The sequence below is a fragment of the Lycorma delicatula genome, chromosome 3, assembly GCF_047948215.1.
Source record: "Lycorma delicatula isolate Av1 chromosome 3, ASM4794821v1, whole genome shotgun sequence".
Classification (NCBI taxonomy): domain Eukaryota; kingdom Metazoa; phylum Arthropoda; class Insecta; order Hemiptera; family Fulgoridae; genus Lycorma; species Lycorma delicatula.
This window is the reverse complement of record NC_134457.1, coordinates 130,632,110-130,650,636: the sequence shown is the minus strand read 5'-3', so window position 1 is coordinate 130,650,636 and position 18,527 is coordinate 130,632,110. Positions and strand designations below refer to the sequence as shown.

Below are 18,527 nucleotides of genomic sequence, written 5' to 3'. Positions count from 1 at the left end.
AGAAATTCTTAATTACTTCGTAGTTTTTTAATTAACTACAATTTTAATGTGTAAATCAACATTCTTTACATGAGTAATAATGTTTTAAAGCCCACATAAATCTTTTAAATACAAACATTTCACTTCTATGCAGAATCTTTTATCTCACAACTTTATATCGCCATACTTTTTGCGTATGTTATTTTACCCAATCACCGATTTTAACATATTCTTATTGTAATGGAAACTTTAGTAAAATTTATTGATGCACTGTCCCTATTATCACCACCATTAACGATGGTAAAGTTACAATATTTTGGACAATTTTTTTTTTTAATTTCGATTTTCATTCGTTTACTTTATTGTTAATCTATTTATTACCATAACGAACAGTTGTTGAACCTTTTAAGGAAATGTATTTAAAAAGTATTTACTTTATTTGTTTAATTGCCCGCTTTAATGGAAAACAAACAAGATTTCAACGTTGTTAATACTTCACAATTTTATTTTTAGTAAAACATTTTGCTGATAAATAAAAATAAAATAGAAAATGTATTTCGTTTATTAGTAAATTCTGTGTTATTTTTATTAAAATTATTATTTAAAATTACGTTGAGACAAGTGAAATATTCTGTTTTGAGCGTATAAAAATTGGCAATTTTTTCCAGATTTAGTAATACTGCTTTAATTAGAGAGGCGAATGTAATACATTTTTATATAACAATTTCTCAAAAACGGAAAGAACTAGTTTAAAGTAGTGTATGCTTTAACGCTTTCGGGATTGTCGGAGATCTTTTAGTATCATCCTTTATTTTGTATTATTAACAGTTCATGGTATATAACATACAGATTTTTGTGCCATTTACCTTTTGTAGTTCTTTTTTTTACTGCTAGGACTGCATGATATTTGTAACATTTTCACAGTTCAGTGGATATCTACCTGTTTGTTTTCCGTTAAGTATGTATAAATTTCAGTTACGCATTTCCATAAATAAGGTTGTTAATAAAGATTTAAAATAGGTTGTGTGTGGGATAGCCTTTTTTTTATTTTTTTTATTTATGTTCACATGACAGTCGCGCTGAGGAAGACTATAACATACCAATGTTGCATTTCTAGGGGGTTGTACAATAAACTGTAAAGGTCTACTTAAGATTTTTTCTTTATATATATATATATATATATGTTTTTTTTCTTTTCTTTTTAATTACTGACCGGCGTCACTGTACAGTTTGTTTTGTCTCATGAAATATGTATATATTTGTAGTACGTATAATTATATATATATATATATATATGTATATTTAATGCTTGGTATAATAGCAGCTGCTCGAAAGCTCTGAACAATTGGAATATGGAGGAAATGAGTGAAATATAAGTGTGTGCATACAATCGGTACAGTATTACCCGTACAACAAAAATCAGTCAACTTTCGATTAACAGCATAAATACCAGTACATCTCAGTCGGTTAGTAGTAGCTACCACTACAATGACATTTATAGTAAGAATTTTAATGATTGAAATCAATTCCAAAAAATACTAGCCAAAAAGTATATTAACTAATTTAAACAATTTTAAAAACGTTTTACTTATTTTGAGTTAAAAGGTTATTTATAAATTATAAAAAAATTGTTGGATTTACACGTGCTGGTTTAGCATTAACCGGTTTACTCTCTTCCGTAAAGTTTATTTTTTCGCTTACAGGTTTTGAGTAAAGAAGTCATATTTATTTAATTACATCAACATTTATTACATCATCATCATTTATTACATTTACATTTATTACATCTACAAGGGAATAAATCTGCAAAAGATAATCGTGAAAATACGTAAAAATGTTTGAGTAATGTTAAAAATTTACTCAGCTTTATAGTAGAACTAGTAATTCAAACGCACAAATGGTAAATACCTAAATTACCTAATACTCAATTACTAATCAATAGTAATTTATTAGTAAATTATTATTAAAACGCACTTATTCAAACGCACTCTTCCACTATGGTGTGGACACAATACATTTCTCCCACTCTGCCAATAACTAATTTATGAAAATAGCTCTTATTAAAAAAAAATTAATTGCTTTCAACTCCACTCATTATACAATCAGTTACTTAACAAATCCTCTCGTCTTTCAGCAAACATTTTACCATTTTCTGTCCGAGACAAACCCAGACGCAGTAATATACACAGATGGGTCGAATTAGAATGATACCGTTGGATGCGCTTTTGTTGTAAATGACAGAACTTATATTTGGTCTATCTGGTATAAGTGTCTACAATGCTGAACTGTATGTCATCAAAATGGCTTTGAATATCATTAAATCAAAATATCGTCAAATCCTTGACTGTAGCGATTCGTGCAGGTGCTCTCCAGACTTTGTAGGATTTATATTCCAAACATCCGATCGTCACCGAAATACATAATACAATCGCTGATTGAATCGTCACAACACACAGGTGAATTTCTATTGAATCCCTAGTCATGTGGGAATCCTGGATAATGAACGTGCGGATTCCGCTACTAAAGATGTATGTAGCCAACCGTCTTTCTCCACTCGAGTTACAACTAGCGATTTTATTAATTCCATTAAAAATACACTTCGAAGAAGGTGGCAAGATGACTGGACTGCTACAGTGGATAATAAACTTTGGCACATCAAATATACAGTGTTACCATTGGACTCTTCATGCCGAAAAATTCGCCAACAGGAAGTGGTCGTGTGCCGATTGCAATTAAGACATAGGTACTCACGGTTACCTGATGAGTTACCTGGTGAGTTTTCAACAGAAAACTCACCACTATGCGCACCTAAGCGCGGTCTTACGTAGCAAATTTAAATTGCTGAGGGAAGTACGGCGCATCCTAGGAAATAAGAATGTACTAGACCGGGTATTGTTACTTCTAAGAAGAATCAATATACTCAAAAGGATTTAATGATAAATCAAACCGTAAACCTCATTTTGTTATTCATGTTACATATTTTTTCCTATTGGTTACGTTTCTTTTATTATTTTAGTTTTAATCTTATTACTGTCTTAGTTTTCAACTTAGTTTTAATCTTATTTTATTGACATTTTTGTTTCTTTTTGACCCGTGCGATGATAAAGCGAAAGCGTTTTTCGCCTCCCCCCCCAAAAAAAAAATTACTTTCAACATTTGTCTAACTCTTATAAATGCAGTTCTTTTGTTGAAATTAGATAAGTTATTTTTAGACGCAACAAGTTTCGGATGGAAGAAATTATATCTGTCAGTACATTTGCTGTACTGGTTAAAAAGATTTTTTCCTTTCTTTGTTTCCTCGTTAATTAAAAAAAAAAAGAATTATAATAGATATATTTGCTTGCGTGTTCATTCTTGGTTTTCACAAATTATGTTTAAATGTCACGGAAATCGGATTTATTTTACACCATTCGGTTTATTTTATGTATTTATTAATTACGTAGCAACGAACTGTTGATTTATATTATTTATTTTGTAATTTTTATTGTTAATAAGCATTCACTTATTCTTACAAAGGATTTCATAATTAGCAACTTGAATTGTTTTCTTTCTAATGAATGTTTAAAATTTTATGTTTATTATTATACTACTGTGCCATTGAACGTTTTGATATTTTATGTTCTGCAATTCGGTAAATAACATGAAAAAACCTGATTGCACTTTAAAATTTAAATGTCTCGCTTAAAAAAAAATTGGAAATTGTTCTTCTAAAGGACCTTTTGTAGTTAACTACTTTCTGGATTGGATTTACTGATATCACTATTCTTACGATCTAATTACTGGCACCATCGTAACTGTGATATCTGCAATTCCACTAAGTAATGCTTATCAGCCTCTGAAAGGTCGTTTGGTAGAACAATTTCAATGCGTTTTTTAGGTTAGATAATTGTAACGTTTTAAAATTTCTATTAAACTATTTGTAATATAGTGACGTTGTAGGCATTTTGTTAGCTTATAATTTCAGTCTGTTGAAGCATAAAAAACACCAGATATTTATTATTTATTTGGTAATCAGATAATATTATTATTTCTTTTGAAGGTAGCCATTACATTACTTTAATTTATATCAAATGAAACATCAAATTTTGCGTAGAACTTTAAATGTCTTAAAATACACGCCTGAAAAAATACTCATACATTTGTTTAACTTACGCCTACCTACCATTTATTTGAACTAGTCAAGATATTTATTTATTTAGATGTTTCCTCACTGGTATGTTGGTTCCATTACAATTAGTTTTCTTTTTATTTTCTAATCCTAAAATGACCAGTACTCCTATTTGTTCCTATACCTAAGACGTAGAATTATTTATTTAATCAATTTTTTTTCTTCTCCCCTGGGTCAAATCGGCATTCTCAGTAACCGGGACTCGGTCTTGTCTCTTACCTGCCTCAAGCCACCAGGGAGGGAGACCAAGTCCGGCTATGCCGTTACCAGATTCCCTCTAGTAACCGGTTCTCTCGGTCTTTCTCCCCTATTTTTTTCCTCTGAAGAATTTCGGTGGCCAAACCGTCAATAGCATTCCATTCTACCACCCCTTGAAGTATTTAATCAATCTAAAACTATTTATTCGTACTTTACGATTGAAATAAACATTTTATTTTACGAATCTACAAATTTAAATGTACTTGTATGTGCTTGCATGTTCAGACAAATAAGTGACATTTTAAGGAAAAACTACTAAACGGCTTAATGAAATTCGCTAGTTGATTTATTTGACCTTCGTTTTGATTAAAAATTAAGTTATTTAACATAATTTTGTAAGAATGTACCAGATAAATCGTTTTTTTTTGTCGTTTGAATGTCATTTTAACAAGAAATTTACGAAAATAAAATTTAATTTGTGTAAAAAATTGAACAACCTATCTTTAAAAGATTTTTCAACTTGAAGCATTTTTACTGATTTATATTCTTCAAACGGCACAGAGATACACTGAAGCATCGACTGCTATGAAGAAGAAAACACATCTGTTTAAAAATTAAATAGAATATTTTATTACATAGCTAGCCACTTCGTGCACCCTTCCCGTGTAGTAAGGGGGCTCGCCGTCTGGACTCCAGTTGTGTTCGTTATCCTCATAGTTGGGAGAATAATACTGATTACAATTAAAGTATACAAATTTTATAAATACCTAAAAAATAAACTAAATTACGAAAGTCAGAATAGTAGTAACTAAAGTACTCATACTTCGATGAGAAAAATTTCACAACTTCATTCTCAAGGAGGCTCGATCTATGGCTTAAAACCTTCATTGTGATAACACGAGTAATCCTGAAAATTTGAAAGCAATCGGTCGGTTGGTTCTCGCATATTGCTGTTGCAAACGGACAGACACGAACCCGCCACAAACTTTCGCATTTATATATTAACAATTTTTGTTAGCGTGATCTCTAGACTTCTGATGGTTGTGGTTACAGATATTAATTAAAAAATTACAAATTGGAAATTTAAAAGTTAAAATGTTTGTAATGTTGATTCTCATCCGTATTTACCTCCGTAATTTTATTCTGTAATTTATGGAAATGAGTAAGTGTCTTCTTTCGCTTTTGTTTCTCGAATCAGTTATATTTAATTTTTATAAATTTTTAGGAATCAAATTAAATAAATAACGATTTCAGTTATTATCGTACTTTTCATATTTATCATTCTATTTCAGTTATTATCAGTAGTAATTTTAAGATTATTTTGAGTACTATACGTGTACCCTCATCTACGTTTATGCATTAATAGAGATACTATTAACCAAATTCAGTTTTATAAAAAAAAATTACAATTAAATAAAGTTCAATTAAAATTAAATAAGGTTCAAGTTATAAAAATGCAGAAATAAAAATTATTTTGTTTTATTTTCATCTATTTATATTATATTGTTAATAAATGTCCTTTAGTGATTTATTAAAGGTTTGACCTGATCAATGAATTTTAAATAGCCGCAGTATTTTGACCATGCTAAGATAGCATAATTAATTTGTTCTGTATAACTATTTTAATTTTTAGTTTTAATTGGGAAGGTGTTGGCCAAGCTTGAGCGACTGATTCAGGAAATAAAAAAAAATAAAAACATTTCCTTGGAAAATTGTCCTTTCTCACTTAATTTTCCCTTTGTCTCCCATTTTGTGTTTTTTCCATAAAATGTTTTCTTTTAAGCACGGATTAGCCCACCGGACTGGTCCATTGCTTTACACGTCGTCGCAAATCAGTTATTTAACAGCTGATTTTCGAAGTCGAATGTTCTAAGGTTCAGATTATCTTTTTTTCTGTTTAGCCTCCAGAACCACCTTAAGATATTACTTCAGAGGATGATATGTATGAATGTAAATGAACTGTAGCCTTGTACAGATTGAGGTCGACCATTCCTGAGACGTGTGGTTAATTGAAACCCGTCCACCAAAGAACACCGGTATTCACGATCTAGTATTCAAATCCGGGTAAAAGTCTGTACTAGAATTTGAACCTTAGAACTCTCGACTTCGAAATCAGTTGATTTGCGATGACGAGTAAACCACTAAACTTTTACGATGACGAGTAGACACTAGACAGAGGTTCAAATCCTAGTAAAAGTTTGTTGTTTTTATTCGTGTTTGCTTACTTGACCGTGGATACCGGCGTACTTTGGTGATTGGGATTCAGTTTACCACACGTCTCGGGAATGGTAGGCCTGAGTTAGTACAAGACTACACATGATTTACTTCTCATATATATCATCCTCATCCCATTGGGCCATGTGGGGTTTTTTTTGGACACTTCTGGTCCATTAGTTTGCAATTAAAAGGGTAGGTGCATAACTAGATATTCTTCTAAAGCCAAAATCCAAAATTTCAACATCCTACGGCTAATCGTTTTTGAGTAAGTGCGAGATGCATGCGTACATACAGACGTCACGCCGAAACTAGTCAAAATGGTTCAGGAATGGCCAAAATGGATATTTCCGTTGAAATCTGAAAACCGAAATTTTTTCTCCATCACAATACTTCCTTTACTTCGTACAAGGAAGTAAAAAGTATGGTTTGAGATATTTTAATGGAATTTGATGTACACGCATGTAACATCTTGTTAAATACGTTTTTCAAATTTTACTTCGAGAATTCAAAAATGGCGGCCAATTAATCTTTTTGCCTTTCATAACTCGTAAATATTAGTTTTAATGAATTATGTTATATTAGGTAAAATGCTAACCCTTTTAATTTGAAAAAATGACATCTCATTTCAAATCGGTTGATAAAACATCTGAGATGTGGCTGAAATTCTTAAAGTAGACAACAAAAATTATGCAGTCTGACAATTTTGTGCTTGTTTTTCACTTAATAATAATAATAATAGAATTTTTTAATAATAATTTATCAATTTTGCATATTTTTTTACGTATACCGGTTACGGATTTTTTTAAAATTCTCCTTTTGAACTGTTTTATATGATCCTGTACTTGTTAGACCTTAAAAAAATTTGGTTTATCTATTTTTAATATTAAAATTTATTACTTATTTCCCAAAGAGTTATTTCTTTATGTTATGAAAATGATTGCCCCGAGTTTTTAATTTTTAAAAGTAACCATTCTTGACTGGTTAAATTTTGATCATGGATGTGGTTCAAGGAAAAATAACAAAAAAACCATTAAGCAGTTGTAAATGGGAAATCTTTTTAGAATTTATGCGGACCTAAATTCAAGTTTTATCAGAATAATAAAGCTTTAAGTGACAAATTTTGTATATGAAAGAAATTTGTAGAAAATTCATTAACAAATGAAATGAGATTTCTTTACTCACTTTTGAACTTAATTAAATTACGTTCTCCAAATTGCCAAAACTTAATACATAAAACCTTAAAAAATGGAGAACGAAATTTAATTTCTTATCGTTCGTACATATATACACAGACAATATTTTCAGAATACACTACCCTCCTTCTGGAGTTTAGTAAAGAAATGTATCTTTGTTAGCCAATCAGAACGTCGCTGTAAGTAAGCACTGGTGCAGTTAACTGATATTTGTAAAGTTAATGTGAGAATCAGTGTTTCAACTGACCATCTGTCGACCAGTGTGTGTCTGTTCTTCCTCTTGTTAGACAAAGTTTTATCTACTAAACTTCGGCTCAGTTTCAGATAATTTGGGGGGGGGGACATCTACTCTTTTGGAGGAAGAGTTGTGACCCGGGAAAAGCCGGTTATTAAATTAATCAATAAAACTTAGTCGCTCGTAAAATGTTTTGAATTGAACGTCATTAATTAAATTACACATTTAATATGAGCATTTAATTCAGTTAAAGTTTGTTACACTTTTAATTGTTCAGGGAAGTGTCGGTCCTCTTCTGTTCAAAACAAACTTTTAAAATAAGTGATCGGCTAAAATATAAACTTATCATTTTTATATTTTTATTACCTTAATACCTTGTATATTTTAATGCAACAGATTCGTCTGCGGGTACAAAATCATTAAAATGTAAAACACTTTCATGTATTATTATTCATCATTTTTGAAAATTATAGTTTTTGCCTTTTTTATTTATTTATTTTTTTAATGATATTTTTTCTTTTTTATACGCAGAAATTGGATAACTATTTTCTCAAATTTAATTAACTTAGAACTGTAGTTAGCGTATAATTTACGCACTGTATTTACTAAAATTTTGTATGTAGGATATATTTGTCTTAGGTTTAGCGGCAACCAAGAGTAAACAGAGAAATTATGGAGTTAGTAATCTGTTAAGACAATACATTTAAGTTAGATGATTCATTTATCTTTGTCGTCACGTAACATTTTAATCATGAAGATGTCCTGTATTTCCACATTGTACGGTGTTTTAGAGGATCCCTTGCTAAGATATCTTAGTATATCACTTATTTTACACCTGCTTTTGGACTGTACCATGTACAATTTTAATATATATAAAAATTTGCTTTTATTTTTTAATTATTAAATTATGAAAATCTTCCTATTTATTTTTTATTTTAGGAAAAATATTTTCCAATAACTTTTCCTGTTATGAATTTATTAAGATTAAATAATTACAGTGCTGAATAATAGAAATGCTAAATAATTTTTTTCTTAATTTTTATCATTGGCTCACATTTACTTATTAAAAACAAATTGTTAATCAGGTGCTGTTGTTCACTTAGATATCCCCCAGTTTGACTGGAATCAAAAAAAAAAAAAAAACATTCGTTGTATAAAATATAAATACATTTACCTGTATGTAAATAGAGACTGAAACTATTGGGGAAAAAATATCTCATAATTTGTTTACAGTTTTAGATTCGTTTTATTATCATGACAGTTATTTTACTCGCTTAATTAATTTAGGTTGGCCACCGTGACCAGTCTAGTTTAAGGACGAATTAATTGTACTACAATTAATTCAAGAACAATTAATTTATACGAAGTAACTTCGTTTATAAATGCTGTTTCTTGTTTAGTATAAATGAAACCGAAGATATAAATTATCACTCCGTCGATCTCTGTGGCGGATGGGTAACGTCTTGTACTTTCATCCGGAGGTCCTGGGTTCGATTCCAGGCCTGATCAGGCCTGGAAATTTTATTAGCTAGTAAATTTCCATTCATATTCCCACGGCACAAGTTTCGAACTTATGTGGAGAATTAACTATAAGATCGGCGTATTCAGATAGCTTTACCCACTTTAAAGGACATGATGACTGGGTATGTATTTGAGTGGGGTAAAAGGAAACAAAATAAAATAACGAAAAGTCAGTCTTCTTGCGTAGAATTGCGCAAGAATTTTCTTTTTAATTTGTTTTAAAAACGCCGTGTTTTGACGCTTGTATGATGTTCAGTCTTTGTTTAAATTATGATTCAAGTAATTTTTAAAATGATATAAGTCATTCGTTACATGTTATTAATAAAATTATTAAAAATAACTTTTAAACTACGCAAATCCGTTTGTGTAGGATGTTCTGATTATTAAATACAGTATATGTTTTTAGATAACGTAATTGTTAAACTTTATCGTTTGTTTTTTATGTAAAATTGAATACTCTATTATTATCAAATTGGATTATTTCATTAATTACGTGTTAAGGAATTTTTTTTTATACAAAAGCTTTATACCGACTATTCATCTCTTATTTTATTGATGTATTTTTAATACTGTTAGAAATCGTTTAGTTTTGTTGCCTGTAATGTTTTTCCTTCATTTTAGAAAAATCTGGGAATATTATTTTTTGAAGCTTTTCAATGCTGTTTATTCATATTTTACAAATTCAAGTTTCGACTTACCTCTACATATATAAAACCACAATCACTATATTTTGTGCTTTAAATTTCTGAATTATTATTGGGTCTACATTTTTTCAAATGTGCATTTATTATTATTATTTTATTAATGTAGTTACTTTTAAATGCTATATTTTATTCATTTTTTTTAAAAATATTTGTTTACGTTTACTAAATTTTTTACAATCTAAAAAAAAATATTTTAAATATATAAAAACTGGATTAGTAGTGAACAAATTCAGATGCATTTATTAACCACACATCTCAGAAATGATCGGCCTGAAACTACAAGTCTACACTTCATTCATACATATCATCCTCATTGATTCTCTGAAGTAATACCTTACGGTGGTCCTGGAGGCTAAACAGAAAGAGAGAGAGAACCCATTTATTAATTTAAATTTATCAGTTTTCGGTAAAAGATTAAATCCTTTTAATTCCTTATAACGCGATTAGAAAAAAATTATTTTTAATAAATAATTTATTTTATACCTATTTATTTATTTAGTTTATCTTTATTAATTACTATATATTATTAATCAGTTCCCAAAGTGAAATTTTATTTGCTTGTTAACCATCCTAAATTGGTTTTCGATTTATCATGGGCAAATTATCCCGTAATTACACATTAAATTTGAATTTGTTAAAATATATTGAGAAATAATGAAAACGAGTTGAAATTTACTTTTACTCTTAGCGAGTTGAGTCATCGAATACATAATTTTTCAACAGAAGGGGTACATTTGTTTGTCTTTATACTATTTTCTTGGACTTTCTTATAACAATAAGCATGTAAAGCACTGTGCTCTAATTGTAACTAATACTATTGTTTTCTCTTAGAATAATGATGTTTGTTGTTTAATGATTCCTTGTGGTGAATAAATAAAGGCGGCATTATTTTGTGTAACTGAATATTACCTGCATTTTAGCAGGATTGGAATGCCGATATGTAACAGTGTACTTTTTTAGTTCTTTTTTAGGCACGGCTAGAAGATGTGATTTATTCTGGGATCATCAAAATGAAATATCCTGGAAAATTTTCGGTTGAAATTAGCAGTTTGAGTGGTCCAGAACTCCGTATGGTGTTCTGCGTTGACTACGTATGTATATTTGTATTCTACATTCTTCCCTCGTGTAGCTATTTTTTTATATCAATTTTATTTTGTTTTTTGCAGCTGATGATAATTTGAAGTACTTCAAATCGAAAAAAAGTTGTTTTTCAATAAATTACTTACTGAAAAGCGTGGAATAATGAAGTTTCCTATATTATAAAGATATTAATATTAACAAAAATCCTAAGAACCACTTTAATATTTTTAAAATTTTTTTTACATATATATTTTTTTTTTATGTGTCGTGTTTATAACACAAAACTAGTAACTAGCGTTTGTGTTTGGGTTAAGCTAATCGAATGTAATTGAGGGATATGAGAATAATTAAGTCACATTATTGCTTAGTTAAACTATATAGTGCTATATAGTGCAAATTCAAATACAGTACTTCTCTATCATATTTTTAGTTACCTCTTTAAATTGTATAAAAATAAGTCAAAGCAGAATGTAAATTATTATGATAAAAATTATCTTTGTTTTCTAAACAATTTCTCAAGTGAACTTTAAACGTTTCGTACGATTTTAATGTTAATTGCTGTTTAGAACGTTATATTTTTTCAAGGCACAAATCAAGAGTTGCTTTAATAAAATTATGCTGTAACAGTAAATAAGATTCAGTAAAAAATAGAAAACCGAAAATTATTTTATTCCTTATTTATTATTTTATTAGTTGATTATTTAATCTCAATCGTATACCACCATTTATTTCTACACTGTAGACTGGACTTTTAGTTTAACAAAAATTTAGTCCAATAGTGTTCTAATGCAGCTGTTTTCAAAGGTTTTTACTTCCTTGTACGAAGTAAAGGAAGTATTGTAATCGCGAAAAATTTAGGTTTTCAAATTTTAACAGAAATATCCATTTTGATCATCCCTGAATCTATCAAGCCGGCGTGACATCTGTACGTACGCATAACTCAAAAACGATTAGCCGTAGAATGTTGAAATTTTCGATTTAGCTCTGTTATAACATCTAATTGTTCACCTCCCTTTTTGGTTGCAATCGAAATTAAAATTAAAATTTTAATTAATGAAATATTTGGATCTTAAAGGGAAGGCACATTGGTTCGGATCAGACTTCATCTCCTTTTGTTTGGTTTTTAACTTTTTTTAAAAATTTAATTATATTGATTTAATAATTATTAACCCGTAATTGTAAAAAAAAAATTACAATAAATAATACTTCAATAATAATTTTAAAAAATGAAAAAATTATGTGAAATAAAATTTTATGTACTTTTAAAAATATATAAATGTAATTTAATAGGCATTACATATGTGTCAATGTGAATCATGTCAATGTGGTGAATCATCTGATTATTTGATATTTATTGAAAATTATAATTTAGAATCGTATTATTTTTGGATTTTCTAGTTTAATTTCTGTTTAATTACTCTGGAATTACTTTTTAGTTTTATCTACAGTAAAGTTAACTACAGAGTGACTGGAGAATAGACCCTCACAAGAACAACATATTCACTAAGGCATGCATGTCCGATCTTTAATAAATTGCAAAAAATTCTTATCTTTTAGTTCATTATTATCGGACAATATTCTCCCTAAATCGGAGTTGATCATATTTCGTTTATTTGTTTTTTTTTTGCCACACATTTAATCGCTCTTTGGTTTCATATAAATCTTCTGATTTTAATTTGTGTATGCGTTCTCTAGTTTTCAATTTTTCTCTCTCTTTATATTCATCATCCTCTCTTATCTTTTTATTCTTTCCTTGGTCTTAACATTTTCTTCTCTTTATGTTTATCATCTCTTAATCTTTTTAGTCTTTCTTTAGTTTTAACATTTTTTTCCTCTTTATGTTTATCATTTTCTCTTAATTTTTTTATTCTTTCCTTGTTCTTAACATTTTCTTTCCCTTCGTATTCATCTTCTTTTCGTTTTTTGAGATATCTTGCTTCATGTTATCTTTCTTTTTACTGTATGATTGTTTATTTTTGGTTTTTGATTATTCACCAAATAGTCCAATAATAAAAACTGAATATTTTACACCGTTAGGTCGAAATTGACATTTGTAACCAGTATACAGGAGTTCACTAAACGGATAAGTTTAATTATTATTAAATTTTGTTTAAACGACACACCAGAAATCTAAAACTTTTGTTAATCAGCAACTCACGAAGATAGGAATAATACTCACCCCTAGTTATACGAGTAATAAAAGGACTTTTACTCTATCCTAATATTTCATGTAAGATTGTTGAATTAATAAGTGTATAAATATTTGATGTTAATAAAAACTAATATTTCAGCATAAACAATTGCTGAAATTAGAGTCCGCTTAATAAACAATTGTCCGCTTTGTTAAAGAATTAGAGGATCGTATCTCACTTTCAGATGAAATAAGTTCAAATGAAATGCAGCAAATAAGGTGTATATGTAATTTAATAGGCGTACAAGGAAGTCGTGGTGTCCACATCACAATGTTTACATAACACTCTTATCTGAATTACAGTTCAGTAGCGTACCGCTGAACTATTAAATATGTAATATATCATTAGGATAGCGATAGAGTTGTATCTCAGAATGGTAAAGAAATAAAAAAATTTACAATTTTTTAAGCGAATACCTATTTATTTTAATAAAAAAATCATGTTTTACAATTTTGTTATTTATTAAAAATTTTTTATTAATTTTTGCAAGTTCATTTATTTACTTACAAATAAATGTTACATTATACTTTTACTTAGATTAGAAGTTACATACAATATTCTCGAAAACTAGAAATTCCTTCTCAGAGCATTGTGCCGCTTGCTTGAAACAAGTAAAGAGATATCTGTTTCAATTAAAATTAATTTTAACCCTAAATTTAAGTCAAGATTCATTTTCTTACTTAATTAATTTTTTTATTATCATCATAGCAGAAAATTCATTTTACAAAGATATGTAGTAGAAAATGGAATTAGAAATGACAGTGCGTTTGTGGAAAGTGATGTATATTCATTTTTAACCTTCAGCAATTTTAGAACAGAATAATCCTTAGGTTTGCTTACTAATGTTGAACGTTACTAGGGTGCTTTTTCAATAATGAGAGTTTCATGTTTTAGTTTGAAAGAATTTCAAAGCAGATTAACCATTGAGGTCATGGTTCATTGTCTCCATCCTTGACAGAATATACAATATTAATGTGCTCAGGATCATATTTTCTTGCAATCTTTCGTAAGAAAATGATCTTGAGTTGCTGCAAATTTTGATTCTGAAGTAGAACTCGATGGTACAGGTTTTTAACTGATGATGTTTTATGTTTTTAAATTAAGCCACTTCTTATACATGTTGAATTATATTTTACCTCAACTAAACTAAACCGAATTAATTCAAGCGTAGTATGTATATATTTATGTGTACAAAAAAAAACTCCCTTTCAAGATACATATAACAACACTAACACTTCATTCTTATTGAAAAATTATTACAATAGTAATATTTTCAAATCAGATTATCACAGAGTATATAAAACATCGAAAGCAACTGTTTCCGTCTGTCAATAGGATAACTTCGACCAATTCGCTTAACTACTGGAAGAAAGTACGGAAAAACTTGTAAAATGGTCTTGATCAAACTTCATCGTTCTTGCTAGCCGAACAACTGATATTCACGAATAATTTGTAAATTTTTTATTACTTTACAATTCTGAGATATAGCTGTATCGCTATCCTAATGATATATTACATATTTAATAGTTCAGTGGACGCTACTGAACTGCAATTCAAATGAGAGTGTTATGTAAAAATTCTGATGTGGACACCACGACTTCCTTGTACGCCTATTAATTTGTTGCTATTCACGAATAATTTCCTCAAATTAAGGGAAAAGGAAATGCATGATAAAATATTTTTCTATTATAATATATCAGTAAAAGGTTTGAGAACTGATCTACTATAATGAACAAATACTAATAATAATAAATATCTATTACATTTATAATTTTATAATATAATTATAATACATTTTTTTACTATAATAGTTTTTTTGTATTGTTACGTTTAGCTGCGTACCTCGAGAAGCTCTGCTTAGTACAGTTTGAGAACCGCTGTTCTAGAGTAACCTTCGTTAGTACTTAAGCCACAACTTTTCTTAATTACGCCACACCCATTGTCAACTATCTGCAGAGCGTGCCTACGGCACGCCTTTGCAGCTAGGCCCTCTGGGCTGGTTGCCCTGGCGGGCGGCTTCTCGAAATGGGATTATTAGGTGCCCATAATTGATTACCTCTTTTGTAAAAATATTTTTTTTTGAATGATGAAAATCGATGTAACGAAAGTTAAATTAGAACTTTAACTCTAGAAATTGATACTAACGAATCGGAACATTCTAGTGATCGGTACATTCCTGTGCCTACTTTTTGGTTATAGTTAATTATTTTATGCAGAAAAACAATCGCGTAAATAAATAAAAAAGTTGTAAAAGAGATTTTTAAAACACCACTTATAAATTAAACGCTCTAAAAGGTAAAAAATAATTGTAGGACCGTATCTCAGAACGGATTTGAAGAAAAACTTTGATGGTGATGTGTAAGATTATGTGAAAATCATAGCTTTAAATTAAAAATTTGATGTTTTTGCCAATTTTTTCTTATGCGTGTTTGCACCTCACTCTTTAGGCCATTCATCACGCGTAATAAAAAATCGGCAAAAACATAAAGTTTTTAATTTGAAGCTATGACTCACATAATCTTACATATCATCATCATAGCTTATTGTCACATCCATTTTGTGATAACGTCCTAAAATTATTTTTTACATTTTAGTGTGTTTAATTTAAGATTGGTGTTTTAAAAGTTTTTTTTATTACATATTTTTCATTTTCTACTTTTTAGTGCATTTAATCACTAAAAAGTTAAAATCACTAAATGGTTTTTAAAAAGTTTTTTATATGTTTTTTATCTTTTACTTTTTAATCTTCATAAGTTAACACTTAACAGCTGCGCTAGTGCATAAATTTGAGCATATTTAGCGAATTATCGGATCGGTACGTTTTACGGTGGGTGAGTGCAATCAAAACATAGGGTTAAACTATTTAATTTCCGGATAACCAAGATCCGATAGATCAAGAGTGTACCCTATGCGTTAAACAGTTAGCACTTGACCTGCTGATACATACGCCGTTTGAATCGTGAAAATCGGACGAGAGATTGCCGAGGTATTACGGTGGCACCCCCATTGCACCCTCTCCCCGATTTCCGAACGGCGCCCCGGGGACACTTGAAAATATTATCATTCAACCGGTACCACAGGGAGCGGTTAGGATATTGATGAAGGGGCTGAACAAATTTTTCAGAGCGCAAGGACCGACCATTTTTTCGAGATAGTTGCGATTTTCGTCCGAAAATTCGGATCCGGTTAAAAAGTACTAAATTTTCCCCAAACTTCTATATATATATATATATACGGTATATAGAATATTGTAATAAAACAAGTATACACCTGACCACTACGAGACATGTACTAATGAATCGGGATTTTCCGCTAGTGATCGGTACATTCCGGTGCTAAGCTAAGGGGGACGCACACACAGACAGATGTACAAATGCCATTTATTAGGGTAGGATATTACATTTTTCTTTATGTTGTTATAAAATTTCTGTAATTTTTTCTGGCTAAACAACATTTTCCGTATTAAGCCTTTGTTAAGATATTTGTTTTTGAGAGCGGTTACAGCATTTCTGGAACCGGAATGGAACCATCCATACGGTGGTATGAGCTCCACTGATCCATACCACCGTTTCGTTTATTTTACACATGTTATCAAAATTATAAGTAATTTATAAATTTTACATAATAGAATTGTTAAGGTTACGTGAAAACGCTGATAAAATTGAATAGTTAAGTTATTAAAATAATCTATTTGAAGTAATGCCAGTTAATACGTTCTATTATTATTGTAATTATGTTAACTCGGTTTATTGAACTTCAAACAACAAAATCTCATCGTTGACTGTGTGCATCCATTAATTAGATTTCAGTATTGTTGTATAGGCAAACTTCTAACGTAACGAGAAAAATTCTCTTCATTGGTTTTTTCCATATTATTGTAATTAACTTTTGAACGCTTTGTCTTACATATTATCCTCCTACAAATATATACTCGTATCTATTTTAATCTTAACAATAAACATTTTTTTCCGGGTTACTTTATTAACTTACATTAAAATGAAACATAGATTTTTAGACACCTAATAGCTTGTTCATGTTGAAAAAAATTTGTTGTAACTGTTGTTGCATAATACTTTAATTGCGGAAATTATTTTAGGAATGTCGAAAAACAAACATATATTCTAAATTTTTTTTACCTTTATTTTGTAAATTTACTTTATCGTCTGAGCCAATATTGAATATATATATATTTAATGAATTATTGGCTGGTAAATTTACCACCCAATAATTTTATTAAATAAAAGTTACCTTTTATCGTAGGGATTACGGCGGCCCAACAATGCTACGGCAAACCGCTGTTTATTACCCTTATAGCTTATCGTTAACACTTGTTTGAAGGTATTTCCCGATTTTACCTTTTCTTGATTTATTTATTTATTTTTCAGACATCAATATTCTTCTTGTTTTCTTTTTTTTTGATATAATTTTCAGAAATTCATATTCTGTATAAAATTTCCAATACACACATATCAAAAAATCATATGGTTGACAGTCAAAAAACTTTTAACTTTAATCGTTAATAACTAATTAACGCGATCCGATAAAATCTATTTTCAAACGGGGTTTTTCTCTTCGCGATTTACTCTGTACAACTGTTTTCTTCTCATTCTTAAGAGAAATTTTTTTTTTTTGTTCTACTGTGTTATTTAAATACTGAAAAACATTACTGTTTTTCAAAATTGAAAAAAAATGGTTTTTACCTCTTTTCTCGCTTAAAAATTGTTTTTTTTTCTTTTTTTTTACATAATTATTTTTGAGTTGATTTAGGCAAGAATTTCTGAGTCACATAAAACGAAAAAAGTACCCGTTTGAGGTTATGTTGATTTTGTATTGGTGAATTTTTCATACGCTTCTCATCACCTCTGAGTCACAGTGGCGATGAGTTTAAACTTGATGCTTTTGTGTAGGGACTACTCGTTAATGGAACGCGCGTTTTGTATTCTGAAAATCAGTGCGTTTCTGACAGAAGTAGTGAAGGCTTCGAAAACGAAAAATCGGTCTCGCGCAGAACTGTGCAAGAAATTTTTTAAATTTATTTTA

At 29.4% G+C, this 18,527-nt stretch overlaps 1 protein-coding gene and 1 long non-coding RNA gene across 3 annotated transcripts in view; one reads left to right on the top strand and one right to left on the bottom strand.

Moving 5' to 3' along the window:
* Mthfs (methenyltetrahydrofolate synthetase) overlaps positions 1 to 18,527 on the bottom strand; it is a 281,274-nt gene that overhangs the window by 54,620 nt on the left and 208,127 nt on the right. The window lies entirely within an intron of this gene.
* LOC142322001 (uncharacterized) overlaps positions 1 to 18,527 on the top strand; it is a 127,696-nt gene that overhangs the window by 8,795 nt on the left and 100,374 nt on the right. The window contains exon 2 of the long non-coding RNA XR_012755756.1: positions 11,176 to 11,306. This is a non-coding gene — a long non-coding RNA (uncharacterized LOC142322001). The remainder of the gene's footprint in view (positions 1 to 11,175; positions 11,307 to 18,527) is intronic.